The sequence below is a fragment of the Hydractinia symbiolongicarpus genome, chromosome 3, assembly GCF_029227915.1.
Source record: "Hydractinia symbiolongicarpus strain clone_291-10 chromosome 3, HSymV2.1, whole genome shotgun sequence".
In the NCBI taxonomy this organism is placed as follows: Eukaryota; Metazoa; Cnidaria; class Hydrozoa; order Anthoathecata; family Hydractiniidae; genus Hydractinia; species Hydractinia symbiolongicarpus.
In genome coordinates, this window is record NC_079877.1 from 3,146,912 (window position 1) to 3,155,219 (window position 8,308).

Below are 8,308 nucleotides of genomic sequence, written 5' to 3' on the forward strand. Positions count from 1 at the left end.
AATACTTTTTGGTATACTATCGGTCATTATCTGTATCTTCTTAGAATGGTGTACATTTTGATGCTCATGATTTGTAGCTAATTGATCTCTTTCGGGAAACGGATTAATAACAGGGTTGGGTCTTCGTCTGTGTGTTACATTATTTTTAAAGATATTTGACGAACGAATATGGTTGTTGACATCTACGTGGTGCGTATTTTGACTCTCCTTCGTAAAATTACAATCTTGATCACCCCAACTTTGTTGATTAGAATCGTCATTATCTTCAACTCTTAGGTCGTTAAATCTGTTATGATGTAATTCTTCATTTCTATCAACTTTATTTGTAGAAAACCTTGAGGGACCTTTGATTACGTTGTTCCATTGATTATGCTGTTTAATCGATTCCACATGTTTACACGTTTCAACTGAATGATCACGTTGATTACTGTTTAAAATTTCGCTAACCAATTTTTTGTAATCCTTTATTTCTTCTTTAAGGAAATCTATTTCACTCCTCAGTTGTTTAATTAATATATTTGACGAGTTGTCCCCGATCTTGCTCAGTGTATACGAAATAAATTCTTTTAAATCGCAAACCTGTGTTGTCAAACTTTTAAATTTAATAAACTGACCAAAACTTTTAACTTCTTCCTCGTACAGATATCCACTTTTATCTTCGATTAAATCGTCAACAACATCTTTCTTTTCCTCTGAAAAAGATTCGTCTGTGTTATTTTCTTTCTCCTCTTCTACTTGTTTCACAAATAAATAACTTTCTGTACCATTTCTCTCCGTTTTGATTAATATATTCTGTTGACATAAATCTTTTAGCGTTTGCTCAATAATTTCAGGATGCAAGTCTTTTGTGTTAGTTACTATGCTGTCATAGTCAGCTTTCTTTTTCCTTCTATGTATTTCTTTAACAGAATTTAAAACAATATTTTCCAACTCCATTTGTCCACAGTCAAAACAACAAGTTTTTCAACACAGCGATTACACTGGGCGCTGTGGTAGCGCTTCATCTAAAAGTTTAGATAAATAAGTCATTCTTTACTGTGGGACCAATCCTAGCCGTTATCGCGCGCTGAAGAAACAGCGCCAGGTTCAAAAACTACATTTCATTGACTTTCTAACGGTTTCAGTCGGTTTGAGTTACAACGGTTGGGTCACATATTCGTACCAACATGTATTTAGCGATATTTTTCTGGCAATACTAGGTTGCATCGCTTTTAACAGTGAAACGATTGATTGTTGGACATATTGAACTAAATTAGGACTGTCACCTTATAAATGTGATACGTCAGCCAACTGGACCGCAAGAATAAAACATACTTCTTAATTTGACATGATTGCCTAAACTCAGCGATTACACTGGTCGCAGTGGTAGCGTTTCACTTAAAAATTTAGATAAATAAGTCATTCTTTACTCTGTGACGAATCCTAGCCGTTATTGCCCGCTAACGAAATAGCGACAGTTTCAAAAACTACATTTCATTGACTTTCTAACGGTATCAATCCGCTCCAGTTACAACTGTTGCGTCACATATCCGTACCAACTTGTATTTAGCGATATTTTTCCGCTATTACTAGGTTGCATCCCTTTTAACAGTGAAACAATTGACTGTGGGACTTAATTCAACTAACTTTGGACTTTGACCTAATAAATGTGATAAATGAGACAATTGGAGTCCAAGAAATAACATTCTTCTAAATTTGACATGATTGCCGCAACTCAGCGATTACACTGGTCGCAGTGGTAGCGCTTCACTTAAAAATTTAGATAAATAAGTCATTCTTTACTCTGTGACGAATCCTAGCCGTTATCGCCCGCTAACGAAATAGCGACAGTTTCAAAAACTACATTTCATTGACTTTCTAACGGTATCAATCCGCTCCAGTTACAACTGTTGCGTCACATATCCGTACCAACTTGTATTTAGCGATATTTTTCCGCTATTACTAGGTTGCATCCCTTTTAACAGTGAAACAATTGACTGTGGGACTTAATTCAACTAACTTTGGATCGTGACCTGATAAATGTGATAAATGACACAATTGGACCACAAGAAATAACATTCTTCTTAATTTGACGTGATTGCCGGAACTCAGAGCATGCAGTGGGCGCTGTGGTAGCGCTTCATTTAAAAAATTAGATAAATTAGTCATTCTTTACTCGGGGACGAATCCTAGCCGTAATCGCGCGCTGATGAAACAGCGACAGGTGCAAAAACTAAATTTCATTGACTTTCTAACGGTGCCAGTCCGTTTGAGTTGCAACAGTTGGGTCGCATATTCGTACCAACATGTATTTAGGAATATTTTTCTAATATTACTAGGTTGCATCCCTTTTAACAGTGAAACGATTGACTGTGGGACTTAATTGAACTAACTTTGGACTGTGACCTGATAAATGTGATAAATGAGACAATTGAGTCTAAGAAGTAACATTCTTCTTATTTTGACATGATTGCCGCAACTCAGCGATTACACTGGGCACTGTGGTAGCACTTCATTTAAAAATTTAGATAAAAAAGTCATTCTTTACTGTGGGACGAATCCTAGCCGTAATCGCGCGCTGAAGAAGTAGAGACAGTTTCAAGAACTACATTTCAATGAATTTCTAACAGTATCAGTCCGTTTGAGTTACAACGGTTGCGTCCCATATTCGTCGCCACATGAATTTAGGGATATTTTTCTGATATTACTAGGTTGTATTGCTTGTAACAGTGAAACGATTCACTGTGGGACTTAATTGAACTGATTTTGGACTGGGACCTTATAAATGTGATAAATGAGCCAATTGGTCTCCAAGGAATAACATTCTTCTTAATTTTACTTGATTGCTGGAATTCAGCGATAACATTAGGCTCTGTGGTAGCGTTTTATTTAAAAATTTAGATAAATAAGTCATATTTACTGTGGGATCAATCCTGGCCGTTAGCACGTGCTGAATAAATTGGAACAGTTTTAAAAAACTACATTTCATTGACTTTCTAGCTGTATCAATCCGTTTGAGTTACAACGGTTGCGTCACATATTCGTACCAACATGTTCTTAGCGATATTTTTCCGCTATTACTAGGTTGCATCCCTTTCAACAGTGAAACGATTGACTGTGAAACTTAATTGAACTGATTGTGGACTGTGACCTGATAAATGTGATAAATGAGCAAACTGGACCCCAAGAAATAACATTCTTCTTAGTTTGACATAATTGCCGGAACTTAGCGATTACACTGTGTGCTGTGGTAGCGCTTCATTTGAAAATTTAAATAAATAAATCATTTTTTATCGTGGGACAAATCCTGGCCGTTATCGCGCGTGGAAGAAATAGCGACAGTTTCAAAACCTACACTTCATTGACTTTCTAACGGTGTCAGTCCGTTTGAGTTACAACGGTTGGGAACATATTCGTACCAACATGTATTTAGCGATACTTCTCTGAGATTACTAGGTTGCATTGCTTTTAACAGTGAAACGATTGACTGTGGGACTTAATTAAACTGATTTTGGACTGTGACCTTATAAATGTGGTAAATGAGCCAATTGGACTCCCGGAAATAACATTCCTCTTAATTTGAAATGATTGATGGAATTCAACGATTACAATGGGCGCTGTGGTAGCGCTTCATTTAAAAATTAAGAAAAGAAAGTCATTTCTTACTGTGGAACCAATCCTAGCCGTTAGCACGCGTGGAAGAAATAGCGACAGTTTCAAAACCTAGACTTCAATGACTTTCTAACGGTGTCAGTCCGTTTGAGTTACAACGGTTGCGTCACATATTCGTCCCCACATTTATTTAGGGATAATTATCAGATGTTACTAGGTTGTATCGCTTTCAACGGTGAAACGATTGGCTGTGGCACTTAAATGAACTGATTTTGGACTGTGACCTTGTAAATGTGATAAATGAGCCAATTGGACTCCCAGAAGTAACATTCCTTTTATTTTGACATGATTGCTGGAATTCAATGATTACAATGGGCGTTGTGGTAGCGCCTCACTTAAAAACTTAGATAAATAAATCATATTTACTGTGGGACCAATCCTGGCCGTTTGCACGCGCTGAATAAATAGGAACAGTTTCAAAATCTGCATTTCCTTGACTTTCTAGCGTTATCAATCCGTGTGAGTTACAACGGTTGCGTCACATATTCGTACCAACATGTATTTAGGGACATTTTTCTGATATTACTAGGTTGCATCGATTTTAACAGTGAAACGATTGACTGTGGGACTTAATTGAACTAACTTTTGACTGTGTCCTGATAAATGTGATAAATAAGACAATTGGAGTCCAAGAAATAACATTCTTTTTAATTTGACATGATTGCCGCAACTCAGCGATTACACTGGGCGCTGTGGTAGCACTTCATTTAAAAATTTAGATAAATAAGTCATTTTTTACCGTGGGACCAATCCTAGCCGTTATCGCGCCCTGATGAAATAGCGACAGGTTTAAAAACTACATTTCTTTGACTTTATAACGGTGTGAGTCCGTTTGAGTTACAACGGTTGCGTCACATAATCGTACTAACATGTTTTTAGCGATATTTTTCTGATATTACTAGGTTGCATCGCTTTTAACAGTGACACGATTGACTGTGGGACTTAATTGAACTAATTTTTGGACTGTGACCTGATAAATGTGATAAATGAGATAATTGGACCCCAAGAAATAACATTCTTCTTAATTTGACGTGATTGCCGGAACTCTTTTTTTTTTTCTTTTCAATTTATTTAAAGTCGATTATTCACATATTTACAATAGTTTCCAAAAAAAAAAAAGTAATTAAGAAAACTAATCTAAATCGACTAGATTTTTTATGTTTACAATTAAATAAAATCATTTTTTTTATATATATAAACAATAATAACAACAAAGTTTTATAAAGCGACCTTACATTCATCACAGTTACATTTAGATCCGTCCCACATTTTTATCATGCTTCTAAAAACTTTAAGGTTGTCACATCGTTTCAAATGTGATGGTAGGTTATTCCAAATCTTTGGTCCCTGGGCTGATAAGCTATTAGTTCCAAAAGTCGCGGTCCTTTTCCTTGAGACTATTAAATTATTTGTATTTTGTTCTCTGACTGTCCTACCGTTATCATTTAAACAAAATATATCTTTCATAAAAGAGGGCTGCTGTTATTTATAGTTTTAGAGATTTCTATACACAATGACCGTAAGCGATTTACATTCATGTGACTCTTGCTGGAATTTTTAAGTAAATTTTCGTATGTACTTACCATATCATTGTATAATTTCGACTGTATCATTGTATCATTTCGACTTTAGATAAAGATTTAGAAGAAGAAAAATGCCATATAAGGGAACAATAATTGAAATTTGCGTAGATAAAACTTTGAACTAAAATTTATTTTGCTTGAAAGGATAAGATACTTCTAAATCGAAATAAGGCATTTAGTTGCGCTGATGCTTTGCGACACAAATCACTAACGTGTCTGTCAAAATTTAATTTATTGTCTATAGTCACACCTAGTAATTTCACGTTATTTTCACTTTCAATAGTTTTATTTCCTATGTTAAATTTTAGACCTAAATTATCTGCCTTATTCTTTGTCAGAATTATCGAGTGAAACTTTTCAGGGTTTGCAATCATTTTATTCTCTTTTAACCAGGAGAGGGCAGTTTTAGCTTCGCTTTCTAAAGTATTTATCAAATTAGGAATAGAATTTGAGAAGTTGGATATTGTGTTATCATCAGCGTAATTATCTGGTTATTATATTTTTCTATAAAAAGTTGGCTTCATTAAAATTTTTGTAACTTCTGTAAATAATTTTCTTGGATGCTAAGCGTGCTAAATGAGATTTTAAAAATGTTGTTACCATTTGATGATGATCACTTAATCCTGTTTCACATGTTAGTGTGTTTTGAAAACATCTGGGTCTATTTGTAAAAATGAAATCTATAGCTGTTCCGTTAGGACTAGCAAAACAAGTTTTGTTTTTGACAAGATTTTCAAGACTAAAAATATCACAGAAATTATTTAAGGTTTCGAAACCAGAATCGTTCGAGTTATGGCAATCGATATTTATATCACCCATGATTATTATTTTTTCGACTTTATAGAGATCTTATCTTATCTTTATAGAGATAGCTTTATTTAAAGCTATCTCTAATTCCTCAAAAAAGTTGTTTAAGTTTGAATAATGAGGTGGTCTATAAATACTGATAACTGTCCATTTTTTATTTGTTATCGTGAACTCTGAGCAAATGATTTTATTATTTGTTATACCCAATTCATTAACTTGTCTACAGGCTATTCCTTTCTTAACATATTCAATTAACCCTCCTTCATTTTTGTTCCTATCTTTTCTAGTTCTAATTTCATAGTTATCAATATAGAATTGTTTGTTTGGAAAACTCTCATCCAGTTTGGTTTCAGCAAATACAAAATAATCAGGTGAAAATTTTGTCAGAATTTCTCTTGCATCAATTATTTTGTTTCTGAGACTATTAATGTTTAAATAGCCTAGAAGAGGTTTGAAAGGGTACTTAATTCGTAATTTATATATTTCATCTAAAGAACTTGGGTGAGAAATATGTGTCGGATTTTGATTATTTCTATTATGACTCCCAACACATTCATCAGGAATATCAGATTTATTATCATCGCAAGCCTATTGAATACCCCTGCTGATCTAAAAAATTATTTATAAAAGCTATAAAATTTCGTGCTAACATTATCTTACCATTCTCTCGTAAATGTATGCCATCTTTCCATAGGTGTTTTTCTCTGATATTGTTGTGTCTGATGTAGCCATAACCGTGTAGATCGGATCCTTCTCTTAATAGTTTGTTAATACTGTTTATTCTATCAGAGTCGACACGTCTGCTCGTAACCAAGGCAGAGATAAAAACTTTTTCTACTCCGTTACGCACACATTTTTTTCCGATGTCCAGGATCTGATCGGCAATTTTGTTATCTGACGCTGCATTGAGATGACTTGATAAAAGATTGTTGATTCCTACATGGATAACGACAATATCAGGTTTTTCTTGTTCCAGTGTTGAGTGTACGTAATAATTTAAGTTTTCGACACTTGCTCCTGGGAATATCTTAAATCTCACATTTCCATTTTTTATTTGCTCATTAAATTCTTTCACTCGAATACTTTTTGGTATACTATCGGTCATTATCTGTATCTTCTTAGAATGGTGTACATTTTGATGCTCATGATTTGTAGCTAATTGATCTCTTTCGGGAAACGGATTAATAACAGGGTTGGGTCTTCGTCTGTGTGTTACATTATTTTTAAAGATATTTGACGAACGAATATGGTTGTTGACATCTACGTGGTGCGTATTTTTACTCTCCTTCGTAAAATTACAATCTTGATCACCCCAACTTTGTTGATTAGAATCGTCATTATCTTCAACTCTTAGGTCGTTAAATCTGTTATGATGTAATTCTTCATTTCTATCAACTTTATTTGTAGAAAACCTTGAGGGACCTTTGATTACGTTGTTCCATTGATTATGCTGTTTAATCGATTCCACATGTTTACACGTTTCAACTGAATGATCACGTTGATTACTGTTTAAAATTTCGCTAACCAATTTTTTGTAATCCTTTATTTCTTCTTTAAGGAAATCTATTTCACTCCTCAGTTGTTTAATTAATATATTTGACGAGTTGTCCCCGATCTTGCTCAGTGTATACGAAATAAATTCTTTTAAATCGCAAACCTGTGTTGTCAAACTTTTAAATTTAATAAACTGGCCAAAACTTTTAACTTCTTCCTCGTACAGATATCCACTTTTATCTTCGATTAAATCGTCAACAACATCTTTCTTTTCCTCTGAAAAAGATTCGTCTGTGTTATTTTCTTTCTCCTCTTCTACTTGTTTCACAAATAAATAACTTTCTGTACCATTTCTCTCCGTTTTGATTAATATATTCTGTTGACATAAATCTTTTAGCGTTTGCTCAATAATTTCAGGATGCAAGTCTTTTGTGTTAGTTACTATGCTGTCATAGTCAGCTTTCTTTTTCCTTTTATGTATTTCTTTAACAGAATTTAAAACAATATTTTCCAACTCCATTTGTCCACAGTCAAAACAACAAGTTTTTCAACACAGCGATTACACTGGGCGCTGTGGTAGCGCTTCATCTAAAAGTTTAGATAAATAAGTCATTCTTTACTGTGGGACCAATCCTAGCCGTTATCGCGCGCTGAAGAAACAGCACCAGGTTCAAAAACTACATTTCATTGACTTTCTAACGGTTTCGGTCGGTTTGAGTTACAACGGTTGGGTCACATATTCGTACCAACATGCATTTAGCGATATTTTTCTA